At 32.5% G+C, this 18,375-nt stretch overlaps 1 protein-coding gene and 1 pseudogene across 1 annotated transcript in view; one reads left to right on the top strand and one right to left on the bottom strand.

The window, feature by feature from the left end:
* The window catches only part of LOC140433150 (uncharacterized), a 1,089,409-nt gene that overhangs the window by 315,273 nt on the left and 755,761 nt on the right, over positions 1-18,375 (bottom strand). The window lies entirely within an intron of this gene.
* Positions 1,332-16,753, top strand: LOC140433052 (venom carboxylesterase-6-like; annotated as a pseudogene).

Here is an 18,375-nt window from a genome sequence, read left to right on the forward strand (position 1 = left end):
TTTGGTTTAGCATCCAGTACTATTAGCACTGTTAAAAACAATAATTAAAACAAAATTATTACTTTTATTAAAAAAAAAATAAACTTTTTATTGTTTGCAACAAAGAAAATGCACTTATGAAATGTTAGGTTAGATTTGTTAAAACAAGGTAAGGGCTAGTTTTGATCCCAACTTTTATTTTATATGGTAAAATCAAGAGAAACGAACACGTTTTGCTATACTTTGGCATAAGAGCATTGTAAAGTGCAGCCATACGTGCCAAAATCTACAACTACTTATCTCGAATTTTTAATTTTTGGTAACGAGCGAGTTTTGCATCTCAGCTACTCGACTTCTATTTTTTGCATTTAGTTCAAAATTACTTCAGTATAATGAAGTAAATTATATTGTATAATTATAAGATCTGCAAAGATATATCTTAAGGATAATATGGCAGTAAATTTAGTCGATTTATTGTAATGCAAGTGAAAAACCAATTATTTCAACACTGCAATAAAAAACAGCCATCCGTAAATTTCAGGGAAAATTTAGCGGCGATCTTATATAAAAAATTTATATGATCCTTTATACTGTTTTTGTCCTACCCGCCAATAAAAAATATACCAGAAAAGTATTTTTTACGTGCGGCTTAGAGATTGAGTAAGTCACATCATTTTAATTAAAAATAAAGGAAATCTCTACGTGAAAATGTTTCATACAAAGACACAAGAAGGCGAAGTCGTACAAATACGGAAAGCACAAGGGTCAATTGTTTTCTCATCCAGAGTTCATAAAGATATTTTTTTATGACAAATAATAATAGACCATTTAGGTCATTATCTAATAATTAAATCAATTCTAGATTACGTTCTAATAAATAGAGAATTTAGGAAAGAGGGATGTCAGAGTTAAAAGAGGCCCGGAAATCTATAGTGACCACTATCTGGTAGTGGCAAAGATAAGATTACATCGAAAAAACACCTAAAACCACTAAACACAGAACCAAAAATAATAAAGTCAACGAGAATATCCAAAACTATAAACTTAATGACCAAAAAGTCGCGACCATGTTCAAAAGTAAAATAGAAGAAAAACTAGCCAAATTATCTAATGCACATAGTACTGACAACTTACAGGAAACTTGGAAACAATTTAAAGAAACCATTATGACGACAGCAAAAGAAACGTGTGGAATAAACCATGTAAATAGAAGTAAGAAGCAAACACCATGGTGGGACGATGAATTAAAAGCCCAAATAAAATATAAAAAACAGAAATGGAAAATACACTTAAACAAGAAAACAGAAAATAGTTACGAAGAATATAAACGACAAAGGCAGGTGGTAGAAGAAATGGTGCTGAAGAAGAGGAAGGAAGCCTGGGATAAGTTTGGAATGAAGTTGGAGGCAGATAGCTGGGGTAACCAAAAATTATTTTACGAGGCTCTAAAGACGCTAAGAAAAGGTAAAGAAACAACGATGAAACAGGTGAAACCTAAAGACGGCACGCTGATTATCAGACCAAATGAGATTATGGAAAGGTGGAGACAATACTACAGCGAACTCCTAACACCAAGACAGCCGAAAGAGAAAACTGAAATAGAAGTAGAAGGAGAACATGGACAAGAAAATTATATCCAAATAGAAGAAGTCAAAGACGCAATTAATAATACAAAGAGAGGTAAATCGGCCGGTCATGACAAAATCACTGCTGAAATGTTAAAGACAATGGGACCTTCTTTTTCTTCTTGAAGTGCCATCTCTGCGGCGGAGGTCGGCAATCATCATAGCTATTCGGACTTTAGAGACAACTGCTCTGAAAAGTTCATTTGATGTACATCCGTACCACTCTCTCAGGTTGCGCAGCCATGACATTCTATGCCTCCCTACGCTTCTCTTTTTGTGGATCTTTCCCTGCATAATCAGTTGGAGCAAGATGTATTTCTCTCCACGTGTAATATGTCCGAAATATTCTAATTTTCTTGTTTTTATTGTATTTAAAATTTCCATTTCTTTGTTCATCCTTCACAGAACCTCTTTGTTTGTGACGTGTTCTGTCCATGATATTTTCAGAATTCTTCTGTACACCCACAGCTCAAATGATTCCATTTTTTTCATTGATGTCGCATTCAAGGTCCAAGATTCCATTCCATAAAATAAAGTCGAAAAAACATAGCACCTCGCCAACCTAACTCTTAGTTCCAGTTTTAAATCCCTGGTACATAGCACTCTTCTCATTTTATTGAAATTGCAACAATGGGACCAAAAGGTGTTAAATTTTTAACTAAAATTATGAACATGGCTTGGAACCGATGTACAGTTCCAGAAGATTGAAGAATTGGCATAATACTACCAATCTTTAAGAAAGGAGACCCAAGTTCTTGTGAAAATTATGGAGGAATTAATCTACTCAGTATCGTCTCCAAAATATATGAAAGCATCCTAGAAAAGAAATTAAGACACATCGTTGAACCACATCTGGATGAAGTACAAAGTGGGTTTAGGAAGGGACACAGTACACAAGACCATATATTTACGTTGAAACAAATAATTGAGAAAGCTAGATTAAAAAACACAGAAATATACATGGCTTTTCTAGATATTGAGAAAGCATTTGACAGAGTGTCCCAGGAAGCAGTTTGGAAAAGTCTGCAAAATAGAAATATTGACCATCAACTAACAGGTGCTATTAAAAGTCTGTATCAAAATAACAAGAGTTATGTACGTAAGGATAACTTGGAATCAGAGATGTTTGCAGTAAACGACGGTCTAAGTAGTGCTTCAAAAGTGTACCATAATCTTAGTACAGCATTCATAGGTAAACCGGAAATTAGCAGAAGAACCAAAATGACAGTATTCTGACCAATCTTGATATATGGAAGCGAGAGCTGGGTTTTAACAAAGCAATTAAAAAGCAAGATACAAGCCATTGATATGAAATATCTAAGACGAGAAGATGTTAGAGAAGAACTGGGCACAGAATCTGTACTACATGCTATTGAAACACAACAGATAAATTGGTTCGGTCATCTGTGCCGAATGAGCGACAACCGACCCGTTAAGCAAGTCTAGAAGGCTAAAGTGAAAAAGTTTAAAACCAGAGGCAGACCACGGCAAACCTGGGATGACGAAGTAGGGCAGATTTTGAATATTTATTTATATATATCTAACCATTAAGTAAAAAACAAAAGTTACCACCAGCAATTATAATCAAAGGCGCACTTTTATAGGTAATTCTTTTTGTTCTTGTCGATATTCCTACAACCCTAAGTTATAGTCGTGGCGTAGTCAATTTAAATTTAATTACGTTTTCTTCTTTTCTCTATGAAAAGAACAGTAAATATCTACTTAATGTTGTGTTTGTGTAAAGACTAGAGAAAGTATAAGAAAGATCTGGAGATTGTTTAACCAATTAAAACATATTCCACAAAAACCAAAAAATTGTTTTACATTATAATCAACATACGAAAAGTGAGTTATGAAAAGATAATTTTGATTAAAACTTAAGAGCAAATAGTACTTTTACAGATAATATGCTGTCTGTTGACATTTATTATCAGCTCATGAACTGATTAATTGATTATCTATTTTTTAAAGATTGTACAGTATACTTCAGCCGAAAAATATATAAACTGTACTTTTTTTTGTTAAAATAATACATATAATATATTATATAACTCGAAATGTCGTCTAATTTTTGTCGAACTACAGTTATTTTGCTGGTAGTTAGTATTTTAAGTCAAACAAAATGCGACGAAGACGGTCCGATAGTTGATCTGAAGCAGGGTAAAATCAGAGGGCATATACTAAAAAGCGAAAGTGGACAGGATTATTATGCATTTCAAGAAATTCCATATGCTGCTCCTCCAGTAGGAAAAAATAGATTCCAGGTGAGTTATTTCTTATCCTGTTTCTCTTTCTTGTATAAATAGCTGGTGTCTCTTCTATCTATATAAGATTCATAAGATTTTTATCTTAATCATGCTTTACTCAAAAAATATGAATTCATCTTATTGTATATGCTAGAGATCTTTAATGTACAGAGTTCTAGTATTATGTGAGTATATAAAATGGTTGTCTTATCCGGTAGCTGTCAAAATAACCGGAGGCTTTGAAACTTCCGGAGACTGAAACCCTTATTTTTGTATCAACAAAATTATAAATATATAGAAGGAAATAACCACATCATTAGCTTGATGATCTAAAATTTATACGAGTACTAAGGTACTACTAATTGTACTAAAATTTATCCATAACAAAATATATCATAAACTGGACATAGATATTAATGAAACACAATTTCGGTTTCATAAAGACCGTTAGGCTCTTTTTCACTGAATATATTGATTCAAAGGTACTTTCAGTTCATTGAATAAAATATATTCCCCTGAGTTTGACGGTCTGTTATAAATAAAATACTAACTATTGCTTAAAAGTCTCTTCGCCATCTTCGCCATTCTTAATAAGCACTTTAATTATACAGAGTAACTCACCACTAACGAGACGGAATATTACAGCGAAACGGTAAAAGATTTTGAAAACATTTTAAATATATAGTATGTAGGCTGAAATATACAGGGTATCACAATAAAGAACGGCGTTTCAAAGTTATATTTTTTCTTATGGAACACCCTGTATTTTATTTTATTTTTTAATTGTTTGCAAAAACTAAGGTATAGTTTCATAAAACTTCCCTATACCTATGTACAAAGTGTTCTGAGTTATGTCGAATTTTCTTAAAATGTTAAACTTTAAACGAGGACTCATTCTTAATTTATTTAAGCAATTCTAATAAAATTCAGGGTGTTCAATATTTAAGTTCCATTATTGGATTATTCAATGTGTAATATAAAGCTTATTTTAAATTGAACACCCTGTTTATTATTGAATTACTAAATTAAACAAAATTTTCTCTTTCTAATGATGTACGGATGTCCTATAACTAGGACTGATAGTTTTGCCGTAATTTAAAATTTGGTTAAACGGAAATCGATTTCAAATAGGTATTTATCCCCATCATATTGACATATAGTTATAAACGAAACAAGTGTAGTTGTAATTACATTTTTTGTACATAAATTAAAATTTTTATGTCTTTGGATTTGTATTCGATAGGAATAGGATAATTAGTATTAAAATATGATGAAAAGAAAATAAAACAAAATTTGTTGAAAATCTGATGTTTCTAAGATTTTCTACGATTCATCAAGTGAAAGGCAACTGCGCAGAGGTTACAGTTTCAAAAATGACGTAGATGTTAACGTGATGGTTTAATTTTTTGTATTATTTTAAGTATTAAAATAAGTTTAAATATTTAAATAAAAATAAAACTGTAAAATATTTATTTCTTTGAAGTCATAATAATAGGATGTAACTCTATAACTTTACGTGCTTACGAGCACACACCTCCTTTTTGAAAACTTTTAATTAGATAACGAAACAGAAAAAAATTTATTAAAACAAATAATACAAAATAATACAAAATGACATACCTTGTGCAATACAACAAGCGATTCTATCTTCGAATGATTTATATTTACATTTTAACATAGCAGGATTTATTGAAGCAAACGCGTTTGTAATTCTTATTTCATGTCATCTCTAGTAGTAAGAGGTGTAGCATATACAATATTTTTAATATAACCTCATTTAAAAAATCCATCTTGGTTAGTCCTGGTGACCTAGGAGGCCAATTATATGAACCACCTCTACCTACCCATCTGTTTGTATATTTTCTGTTAAGGTAGTTCCTAACATCATGTGAGAAATGAGCAGGAGCTCCGTCCAACGGGAGCCACATTTTTGTTCGTAGGCTAAGTGAAAGGTTCTCAAGCAGTGTCCAAAAATCTTGTTTTAAAAAATTTAAGAAATTTGTCCCATTGAGATTGTCCGTCAAAAAAATACGGGCCGATAACGTACATTCTATATCAGGACAATGCAAATGTTTACACTTTTAAAAAGACAATAGGGTTTTTGAAGCTTTAAAAGATTGAAGTGGGTAAACCATCCATTGTATAGCCCCGACTTAAGTCCCACCGACTTTTTCAAGTTTCCAAAGATCAAGAATTTAATGCATGGGCAGCGATACCAGTCGCCAGAATTAATGCATGTCAACTGAAGACTGGAATAACTATTTTACCAATTGGTTTGAAAGCACTTATATTTTTGTCTTCATGGCTATATGCAAAACTAACAACGCAATCCTCGTATACGTATTTTGTTGTAGTTCTTTCCTTTTTCTAAAATATGTATATTTTCAAACTCCAAAGAATGGTTATTTTTCTGAGAATGCTTAGCTAAAGCTTTAGTGTTTGATTTATTGGTTTGTACACTAAGTTTGTGTGCAAAATTTCGTCTATGTAGATATTGGTATGTTTGCCCAATATATGTTGAATTGCAGTTTTTATAATTAACTTTATAAACAACATCCGCCTGATGATCTTTCGTAACATTGGGCTGAGATTTTTTTAAATATTTTAAAATGTCAAAAATCTAACATCAATGTTGAATATAAAACATCAAAAACATCCGGAAAATAAATAAATTTTCTTTATGTAACCATTTTAATTTTGCTGAAATGAATGTATGGATAATAATTTAAATTTTAAATTTTTCAGCTCCCTAAGAACCAGAACCATGGGATGATATTCTAGATACAACAAAAAACACTAAAATTTGTTATCAATATATAAGCAGATTCGACTTTCTGAAAATAGAAGAGGAACTGTTTGTATATTAATGTTTACAGTCCACAGGTATTCTTTATTTTTTCTGTTTATCTATTATTTCTTTACGGAATATACATATTATAAAATTGAAATGATGATAAACATTTATTATTTAACTTAACCTAAAATCCAAAGTATATAAAACCATTCACACAGATGCATGTAATCTAATACACATATACATATAACCAGTAAATAAAATTGAGAAAAAAAATACTGTACAGTTGAGTCCATGGTTCTTTACCTTCCGTCATTAATTATCTGGCGAGATGAAACACATACTTTTTATCTAGCATCATTGTCTTCCACCCATAAAACTAAAGACAGCTACCGCCTGTTATTAATAAAGACAACAAACGACAAGATAATTTTTAGATATTTTGGAGATGAGAAGAACTAGTTCTTTTTTTCAATAAATCAAGAAATTATTGCAGCTTTAGATGGGTATGTTAAATGTTTCTCTGAAAAATTGCTTTAGTATATATGAATTAAAAACATAAAAAAGACCTTCCAAACAGTACCAGAGTTACAGATGTTGTGGCCAACGCTTGTATCATAAAATGGAGATGGCAGGCCAAGTGGCAAGAATTAAGGATAAAAGGTGTACTCGCAAGTAAACGGAATGGATAATAAGAACAGATTAACGAAATAGAGAAAGTCTACTAATACGATGACAATATGATCTGCGAAAGATGACGAAAAGGTGGATCTATAATGCACAAGCCCACACACTCTGGTAGAAACAGGGAGGCCTATGTTCTGCAATGGCCTTAAAGCGGGCTGATGATGATGAATGATGACGATGATATTGAATTTAAGACTCGCTGGAAAAATTTATAAATTTTAGAGTCCAACTATTTTCTTAAAAAAAAAAACACAATACCAAACGTGAACTTATTTTTACGTTGTTGCGCCTTAAACTTTTCCAACTAGCTCTCGTATATCGACTAAAAAATACTAACACTTGTATTATAGTTTGGTGAACACCAACACTACTAACATTTTGATCTAATATTTTTATCATTTTTTTATATTTTTAGAAACCTGGTAGCGATGACTTACTTCCAGTTCTTTTGTGGGGTCCACGGAGGAGGTTTAGTAAATGAATCCAGTACAATTGAATACTATGGACCCAAATATATTATGGATCACGATGTGGTTGTTGTAACTTTTAACTACCGTCTTGGACCATTTGGTAGGCATATAATTACCAGAAAATATAAGCTAAAAGACTAGGCATTATAAAAGTAAAAAATTTTAAAGACAGGCCTAAAAAAACATCTTTTGTTTCAAGAAAAATATTCAATTTCACTTCTTAAAACACGTTTAAAATGTTTATTGTTGGCACTTTTATAAACTACAATATAATAACTGACGAGAATTATTAAAGATTAATAAATAATTAAATCATTTTGGAATCAAGTTATCACAGGTTAGACGATTTATTTAAAACTTACATGTTTTTGTCGATTTCAAGATAATGCCACGTTGAAATTTTCTCTGTCTAAAAGAGTGCATTTTCTCGAGCCTACCTATATAATACTATTTGTATTATATATATTATATAATTACTTTATATCGCAATCTAAAAATATTTACTTTTCGAAGGATTTCTTGGTACCGACGACGGAGTTATTCCACAGAATCTTGGTTTAAAAGATCAACGACTTGCTATAGAATGGGTTAATCAAAATATTCACCTTTTTGGAGGCAATCCAGAACATGTGGTTCTAGTTGGTGAAAGTGCAGGGTCTTTATCTGTTGGCTTACACTTAATGGGAGACTGGGAGGAAGGCAAAGGTGAGTTCATTACACGAAAGAGTACACAAACAACAAAATTAGGGATCCTATTTAAATAGGAACTCGAAGGAAATATAAGTACGTCAAGGGATTTATTGATCAAAAGACATAGATTAGTTTAAAACTGTAACCTGTTTCAGAACTGTTTCATGGTGTCATCATGCAGAGCGGTACTCCTATTTCTGGTATATGCACAACACAGCATCCAACTGAACAAACTTTCAGGCTTGGTAAAATTGTGGATCCATCATTTGATTCAACAAGTTCCGAGGAATTGTTACAAGTACTACAAAATGCTTCAGCACATGACATTCTCTCGGTAAGCTTTTTTATAGGGTTTTAGTTGTGGTTAGAGTCATTAAAACAATATTGTTTAAATATTTTGAATTTTTATCATTTTAGTAGGAAAAACTTCTTTAGAAATATATAGATCTGTTTTTCACCATTGAGTTACCATTTACTAAGTTATATAATATTTGCGCTTACTTTCTTCACTAAATTTACTTATCTGCTTTCTGCTTTTTAAATCGATTTTAACAAATTATATTTGCATATAGCATATGTTTTATCATATTGCTTAAGATCGTCTAACTTTTTTAAAGAGCATTTTCGATATTTGTATTCCTAAGCTCTTTATCATTCTTCTTTAGGTTCCGTCTGAAGAATGACCATTTTACAGCTTACTGATCTCTTAGTTGAACGTTTTTTAACACTGTCAGTATATTCATGCCCTATACCCCTGTGGAAATTTTTGTCCACACGTATCTATTTTTGACACAATGTTTTGTTCCATGAAAAGATTAAGCAACTTAAATTTCTCTCTTCGATTCATATATATCAGAGCATCAGAGGTAACCTATTTTGTATTTTTTAATTATAATTATAAGTTTTTTTATTAGTTTCGCGTTTAGGCTGGAATACCAGGTGAGCAGCGCTGGAAAAGAGTGGACCTTTTAGTTATCCTGCATACCAATCATTTATTGACAAAAATTATAAAAAAGTGCCAGTAATAATTGGATTTAATTCAGAAGAGTGGCTTTATCTTGGTAAGTCTAAATGTGTAAATCTTTTCGCAAAAGCTGCTATCGCTTTGTTGAATTAAATGGCCAAATATATGGCCTAGAATCTACGCTGTGTCTATCTGAATAGAATTTTTTTGTGAATGTGGGTCATTTCCAAAATAAAAGTTTTTGTCCAGTTCTTTTTCTTGTCTTGTCTATCTCTTTTTGTCCATCTCTTGCTTCAGAGATATTAAAGTCATGCTTGAGATTAATTGCATGATCTCTTAATGCAATAACAGAATAATGCATGATCTGTGTAATTTAGGTCTGCTACAAGATAAAACGTACATAGAAAATACAATGATAGATCAAAACTTCAGAGAAGGGGACTTAACCGCGAGAATAAAGTAATGTGGAGGACAAAAACAGCGAACTCATAATGGGGAAAAGCCGAAGAAGAAAAGAAGAAATTTACATATAAAATATTCACCGAACTGAATATGGATTGGATATTGAATTGGATCCTTATCACTAAAAATCTTCATTGTTAGTTAAAATCCATAAAAACAACAAGAATTGCAGATTATCTTCTAAAACATCTATACGCCAATAGTCTTAGTATAAATATTAATCACTTTTTACCAACAAATTCTTTTAGCTTTAGGGAACAACGAAGAAACGCTTAAAGCAGTTGATGCAGATCCAAGGTTGTTAGTTTCCGCACTACTAACAATGACTCCCGAAAATCGAACCATTACAGGAAACCTCTTGAAAGATCTATACACCAATAACGGCCAGTTCGTCGATAATTTAGGTGGTTATATAAGGGTAAGCATTTTTTTCTACTCACTGATTCTTAAATACATACGATGACCATTCATTCAGTAGTAGGTATACACAATATTTAAAAACTGTTGCCTAATATAAGATTTGATGTGAAAGGGATAACAAACTGTAGATTTTTATCTGAACATCTTAACATCTTAATATTTAAAATGACCGGTCTTCAAAACACGGAACACATCGGTCTTTAAAAAAACAGATAATCGTAAAATACGGTCATACGGGATGAAAGGTGTAAAAATATAAATAGATTAAAAAAAAAACCGTCGACAAAGAAACATTTTAAAAACCAATCAACGATTTTATATAAAATATTTTTGGGTATATTTGGTAGGTCTGTGAATAGATCGTAGACTATTTTTTATACGTCTAGGTGATAAAGATGGCTTCCTTCTGAAACTTTTTAATTTTTGGACAGTTTTTTTTTATCTTTTTATGGTTTGTCATCAAAACCCGAAATTTTCACCTTTTTACCACAAATCCCTATTTCCTTCTAGTGATATTAGTATTTTTACTTTAATCCACACTCAGCTCTGTTTGAAAAATTTTATTTGAAAGAACAAACTGGTCACTTAAAGTCAGTGGATTTTGGCTTTTAAATAAAAATGTATTCAGTGATGGACTTTATTGCTGCGCAACATAACGATCTAAGAGATGGTTCTACAACCAACATTGCTATATACTAAAATCAAGATCTGATCCTACCCAAGTCGTGACACAAATACCTGTACCAGAAACAAGTGCTAATGTACAACGTGAACCTGTACCTTCGACTTACAGACTTAATCAGAGCACACTAGGTCTGGTGTCTCCGTATGCTATAAATCCAGTGCCGGAGAAACGAAGAAAAGTATCTAAAATGTGTTTAGTGATGTGGACTTTATTGCTGCGAAACAAAATGCTGTAAGAAACGGTTGTACAACCAACATCACTACATCTACTAAACATCAAGAAGTGGGTAAGAAAAAAAAGAGTAGAATGAAATGATCACATAAGCCGAATGACAACAAATAAAGCAGTAAAGACGGCAAAAGACGGTTCCCCAATATAAAGACGATCAGTGGGAAGGCTACGAAAAGGATAAAACGACAACTTACTGGAGGTACTTTGAAAGACAGACAGAGTTATGTCTACATTAAAATAATAAGAAGAAGAATACTTTTAGAGGCCGTCATTATTTACAGCGCCCCATTTCTCTTTCAGTCATAGACTCCATTTCTAAATACCTACAATAAGTTTGTTATTTTTTTATAGTTTATTCGTCTTCCGGGTTTGGACCGTGTCATTTGTGAGTGACCCAAAAGTGGGTTCATCTCGACGTTTCCGGATTCACTCCCTGCCTCTCGACGCGTTAGTGTTCTGAGCTGTTGGACGTGAATCCCTGTCCTGGCATTTGGTTTTCACCTCTGGCTGCGTTGAGTAGTTGAGTTACTGTGACCAAATGCCCATCTTGGTAGTTAGTATTCGCCTCTGGTTGCGTTGAGTAACTGAGTTACCGTTGCTAACTACCCATCTTCCTGTCTCTTGTTTTTCGTTTTCTTTTTTGTTCTCCTGAAGAAGCTACATACAATTGTAGCGAAACGTCGAGATGAACCCACTTTTGGGTCACTCACAAATGACACGGTCCAAACCCGGAAGACGAATAAACTATAATTCTGACTCTGGCCGTGGAAGCCTACGATTTCATTTGTTATTTTTTATTTAGCTATAAAAAAGTTCACTAGGAATAATTTATATAGCAAAACAACGTTTCCGGGTTAACGATTTGTATATATATATATACTTAGTATAAAACCTTAACACACCCTTTATATTTTTATTTTATTCTTTTACAACCTTTTGTTACTAAAAATCTATTTAAAAACATTTACAGTAACTTTTTAAAGAAGCCATTTTAGTATAAATCTATTTCCCCACTTAAAACTAAATATAAATCCACAACATCAAAAACTGCCCAATCATAATGTATTTCTTGAGAAGACCTCAGTAATTGCTATTAGTCAAATAAAATTGAAACAGGTTTTTATTCAACCTTCTACTAAAACTATTTTCAAGTTTTTACAATTTTATTGGTGAGCCGGTATCTGTAGGTAGGATCGTCTGTTCTAACAATAACCAATAAAATTATTTCACTAATGAAGTTGTATTGAATTCACCTTGCTCGAAGGTGTGCGACTAATGCTTAGAATATTATTGGATAAAATTATATACCAATAAAGAAAAGGATTGTGTTTTTAACGCCTTTAATTCGGTTTCCTATACTTACTAATTAGACACGGCAAATAGCTCAGGTTCGGAGAAATATTTAATATAAAAATATTAAAAAAAGATTTTTTCGCTTATAATCGTTTTCATACGATACCAAAAAGTAAGGTTCGCGGGGTTGCTCCTGCGGTTTAAATTTTTATTAAACAATTTTTTTACACAAATTGTAGCAATCAATTATTTTGGCAATGGCAGTGATAAAAATAAGTTAAAAAATTATACGGGGAGATCCAAAAGTGTCTTCTTCTTCTTCCTTCTTGTATGTAGGCTTTAAAGCCTGTTTCTTTTTCAATATTAGTCTCCTAAATTGTTTAAATTATTGCACCATCTTTTTCTTGGTCTGCCAATACTTCTTTGTCCATTTGGTGACTTATCTCTTGCTATTTGTGTTATACTATCCTCCGCCATTCGACTAATGTGTTCGTTCCTCTCCTCTTTCCGTTTTGTCAACCATCCATGTATGTCTTCTATATTGCATGATTTTCTTATGTTTTCGCATCTCTCCCTATCCAACAGACTTTTTCCTAATATTCGTTGGAGTATTTTTATCTCTGTTGTTTCTAGTGGTCCTCTCGTTTTAGATGTGTCAGGTCCTGTCTCCGCCGTGTATGTTAATATAGGTCTAATTGCTGCTTTATATATTCTTGTTTTTGTATCTTGTGTTAGGTGTTTGTTCTTCCAGATTGTGTCATTGAGCTTTACTTGCTTTTAAGCTTTGTTGTCGTACTTCTTCTTTAACATCTCAATAACTAGTTATATCTATTCCCAGATATTTAAAACTTGCTTTCTTGGCTTGTACTTCTTGACTGTTGTATTGAAGATATAATATGTTATAATCTCTGGAGCTCGTCTTCTGTCTCGGCGATTAATGCGGACTCGTCTGCATAACATAAAATTTGGATTTCTTTGTTTCCCATTCTGTAACCGTGACCTTTACGTACTGCTTGTTTTATTTCGTCCATTATAATATTAAAGAGAAGTGAGCTTAACGAGTCACCCTGTCTGACTCCGCTTTGTACTGGTATACTCTGTGTTAGTTTTACATTTATCTTTGCCCGTATTCGATTATGTAAGTAGATGGTTTCGATAGTTTGTATAATATTAATTGGCATTTTTCTTTTATACAGTAGGTGTAAGCCGTCTTCGACTTAGATGCGATTGAAAGCCTTTGTCAGGTATATAAAACATAGATATGCTGGTTTATTGTACTCGATGGCCTTTTCTGTGATTTGTCATACTACAAATAAGGCTTCTACGCAGGATCTTCCGGTTCTGTACCTTTGTTGTTGATCTGATAAAGTTGTTAGTTTGTTGATTAGCACTTTTATGGTAAACTTAAGTGCGGTGTTCAGTAGATTTATACCTTTATAATTGTTGGTTTCTTCTTTATCTCCTTTCGTGGACATTGGTATCATTATGCTGTTTCTCCATGCATCTCGTATCTAGCAGTGCAATATTAATTTTTGTTTAAGGTTTGTTATCTCCAGGGTTATACTTTCTCCTCCGCGTTTTAGAAGCTCGTTGGACCAGATGGAATACCATCTGGTCCTGATGACTTTCTATTTTAAGAGAATTTATGACTATTTCTACTTCCTGAAAACTGATTTCTATTTCGTGTCTTGGTTCAGGTATGTTATTGTGTTGATTATTATTTTTCTTTCCTTTTAAACAGTTTAGTCAGGTATCCTTCCCATTCGTTTGCTGGTATATTATTATATTCCTTAAATTCTGCAATTTTTTTCCGTTGGTGTCTTAGGAATCTTCATTTTGTGTACCGCAGAAGTCGCTTTTCATCCTTTTTGTAAACTGTTTCCAGTGTTCATTTTTTTTTCTCCTTACCAACTGCTTTGTTTCATTTCGTATTCTTCTATACCTAGTTGTCTCGGGATTCTGGAGTATTTGATATTTTATACTTCATGTAGGCCTCTCGTTTCACTTTACATTTCTCTTTTATTTCTTTTGTAAACCATGGTGTATTGTTGTTGTTTCTTTTGTTCAGTATGACTTTGCGTTTTCCCAGAGCTTCTGCTGCTGTTTCTTTAATGTTGTTTTTAATTTTCTCGCTAATTTTGTCGCTATTTGTTTCAGCTGTATCTTCTGAGCTAGACTCCTTTGGTACATTTCTCTTGTAGAGTCATTCCACGGTGATTCTACATTGAATTTTTCCTTGGTGATTTTCTGTAGAAAATGTTATGCTGTTATTTTCATTCTTATCTTTGCTAGTACTAGTTTTTGTTTACTCCCTGCGTCTGCTGAGTTTAAAGTTGTGATATCTAAAATTGCTTTGATTTGTGTCTCCTCGATTTTTCAAATGCTCATTTATACTGGATCTTTGGTCGAAAAATGTATTATTGATTCTCAGTCTGTTAAAAGCAGAGAGATTCGCCATGAGATCTCCATTTGCGTTGACATGGTTTTCATTCAGTCTTTGTTTTACTCCAGGAACTATTTGACTTATTTTATCCAGGATGGCTTGCAATTGTTCGTAGAATACCTCTCGTTCCTTCTTAGGTTTACAGTCCTCGGGGCTATAGATAGATATGACAGATAGATAGAGAGGTTACCCAAGCGGTTTAAATTTTTTTAAACAAATTGTAACAATGAATTACGGGAAGATCCAAAAGTGTGAAGAATGAAAGTTTAACAACACCTATAAAGAAATTGAATAATATGCAATTGAAGAACCAAAGACAAGCAGTAATGAAAAAAATGTTGATGTTTTCGTACTTTTTCCTTTTTCTTATTATTATGTCTTTTTGCCCTCTTAGGCATGAGATTGGTATTCCGGTTCTTCTTTTACTCGTTTCTTTCTTACATTTCTATTTTTGGCCATCATCTTTATTTCTTCAATAGTTTCCCTTTCTTCCTTCCTATTTCTTTGATCTGTTCTATTGATTTTCTTCTTTGACTTCTCCTTCTTTTTTGTCTTCTACTTTCCAATTCTAATATTTGACTTGTAATTATTTCTAGTTTTGTTCTACTAATATTGTCGAACAAGAACATTTACTTCTGTTTAATGTGCTCAGTAATAGGTTTCTGCTTTGTCATTTCTATGATGCCTACATTTCTTATCATGTCCCATTTTGTTTTATTTGCACATTTTTCTTAAATGTTTCATTTTGACTACGTTGATTTTTAATTTATGTTTTTTTTTAATTGCCCAGCTCTTGCTTGCGTATGTTTTTACTGGCACTGTTAGCAAATTGCAATGACTTCCATGTTTTTGCAATTTAGAATACTAAAATTATTGTTTTTACAGTCAGTAAGTGACAGCCTCTTCACGACATCAACTTGTAAACAAGTCGAGCTTGCTTCTGAGGAACTTCCATATTTTTTCTATCAATTTTCTTACAAGGGAGAATTGGGACAAGAGACACGATTACTGCCAGTCACACCACCAGGTAATTATTTTAGTATATAAATTATAACTCTTAATTAATCTCTATTTACCTTTAATCAACTATCAGTACAATTACTTCAGTACCAATATTAATTTTATAGGAGTTGGTGGTACTGTAGCCCATGCCGAGGACCTTCATTATATGTGGGAAGAACTGGGCACGAATAGTGACTTAAGTAAATATTCATCTGAAGATCAGTTGATGTTACATCTCTATGTTAAACTATGGACCAACTTTGTAAAGTATTTGTAAGTATTTCATTACATTTATCCAACTGGTACATTTCTTATTTCTTTGAATGACTGAAGTAGAAAAACATATTTATTTTCCTTCACTCCAATTTATTCAAAAGTGTATTATGTTACGTGCTGTTGGTACTTTTTTATTGCTGCCTCACTAGACATTGCTACTACTAAAATGAGTAGCAAACTATTGGCTTTGTGAAACCTTTTTTTTTTAATAACGAAGATAAATAGAGCACAATTTTTACTTTTATTTTTAGCAATCCAACACCAAAACCAGATCCACTACTGAATAATTTCACCTGGATCCCTTCCAATAAGGAAACCCTAACGTATATGAACTTTGAGTTGGACTTAGAAATGAAGGAACATCCGAGACAATACTCGCAAGTTAAAGGAATAATAGAAAAGTATATGGAACCTCCATACCTCGTATTTACATAAAATTTTATTGAAAATAAAATGATTTGTTAAAGAAATAAAAATTTTAATTTATTTATGGTTTACGATCCTACTACTGAAGTATTGTGATATTTATTTTGTATTTAATTTTTATATATTCAGTCTGTCATTTGTCAACTTTCATATGTCATTTTAACATTTTATTTACGTTATGTGTATGTGCTGTTGGTTTCTTTTGACTGTGGACTTAATCCATTAGTCGAACTAAAATTTATTTACGTTATATTTAATGAAGTTTCCTGTAATGCAAATTTCGTTTGAATGTATTTTTTGAAATGACGGAAAACCGTTGTCAGAGGTGTGACACTTTCAATAAATTGATATTTTTTTACAAAAACAAAGTTAATATGAAAATAATTATGGCTACCTGAATTATCCAGAGAAATATCGATCTAATGACGTACCACATAAATATGATTTATTCCCTATTTAGAATTAAATGTTTGTGGTACTGGAAAAGAGGGTTTGACAAATGACAGATGTCTATATCATTTAAAAATGACTGTATGGAATCAAAATTTCATAATTTTTCTAAAATCCAATGAATATTGCCACGGAATCTTTTAAGTACTCAACTCTGTATATACAGGGTGTTCCACGATGAGCTTACACTTTATATCAGAAACTACCTTCACGATATTTATGAAAAGTGGTTTATGGCAAACTTAAAGAGAATATTTTGATAAACATGCCACTTTCGGATATACCGAAAGTAGCATTTTATCCAAGGCGTTTGATAACGTCAAGCATGACCAACTTTTAGAGATCTTGGAAGCTAAACAGTTAGACAATCTTCTTCTTCTTTAGATGCAAATCCACTAATGGATGTTAGCGATCACATTTTCCATTAATTCTCTATTTCTTGCAATATGTATCAGAGATTGTATGTCGTTAATCCCTGTCCATTGCCTTATGTTTCGGAGCCAGGACATTTTCTTGCGTCCCATTCCTCTCTTGCCTTCAATTTTACCCTCGATTATAAGTTGGAGGAACTGGTATTTTTCATTTCGCATGATGTGACCTAGATACGCCGTTTTCCTTTTCTTGATGGTTTCGAAAAGTTGGCGTTCTTGGTTTATTCTTTTAAGGACATCTATATTTGTGATTTTCGTTGTCCATGGTATTTTTAGGATACGGCAATAGAGCCACATTTCTAAAGCTTCTAATCTGTTTATATCCCTCGTTTTGAGTGTCCAGCCCTCTACGCCATATAGCAGCACTGACCACACGTAGCACTTAGTAAACCTTAGTCTCAGTTGAAGATCGAACTCTGAACAAGTCAGTACCTTCTTGAATTTTACGAAAGCTTGTCGAGCTTGCTCAATGCGACATTTTACTTCCCTGTCCGATGCCCAGTCTTCAAAAAGCCACGATCCCAGGTATTTAAATTTACTCACTCTTTCAATGGACTTAGTATTCAGTGTTATGGTGGAGTTTTCAAGTGCATCCAAGTTTCTGGAGATGATCATAAATTTGGTTTTTTTGGTATTAATCTCTAATCCCATTCGCTTACTGTGTTCTCCGGTTAGACAATCGCGATATAAAAATAATATCTACTCTGTATTATAATCAGAAGGAGTTAGACAAGGATGTGTGCTGTCACCAATGCTATTTAATCTCTATTCGGAAGAAATTATGAAGAAAGAAATTATGAG

The sequence above is a fragment of the Diabrotica undecimpunctata genome, chromosome 2, assembly GCF_040954645.1.
Source record: "Diabrotica undecimpunctata isolate CICGRU chromosome 2, icDiaUnde3, whole genome shotgun sequence".
Taxonomy (NCBI): domain Eukaryota; kingdom Metazoa; phylum Arthropoda; class Insecta; order Coleoptera; family Chrysomelidae; genus Diabrotica; species Diabrotica undecimpunctata.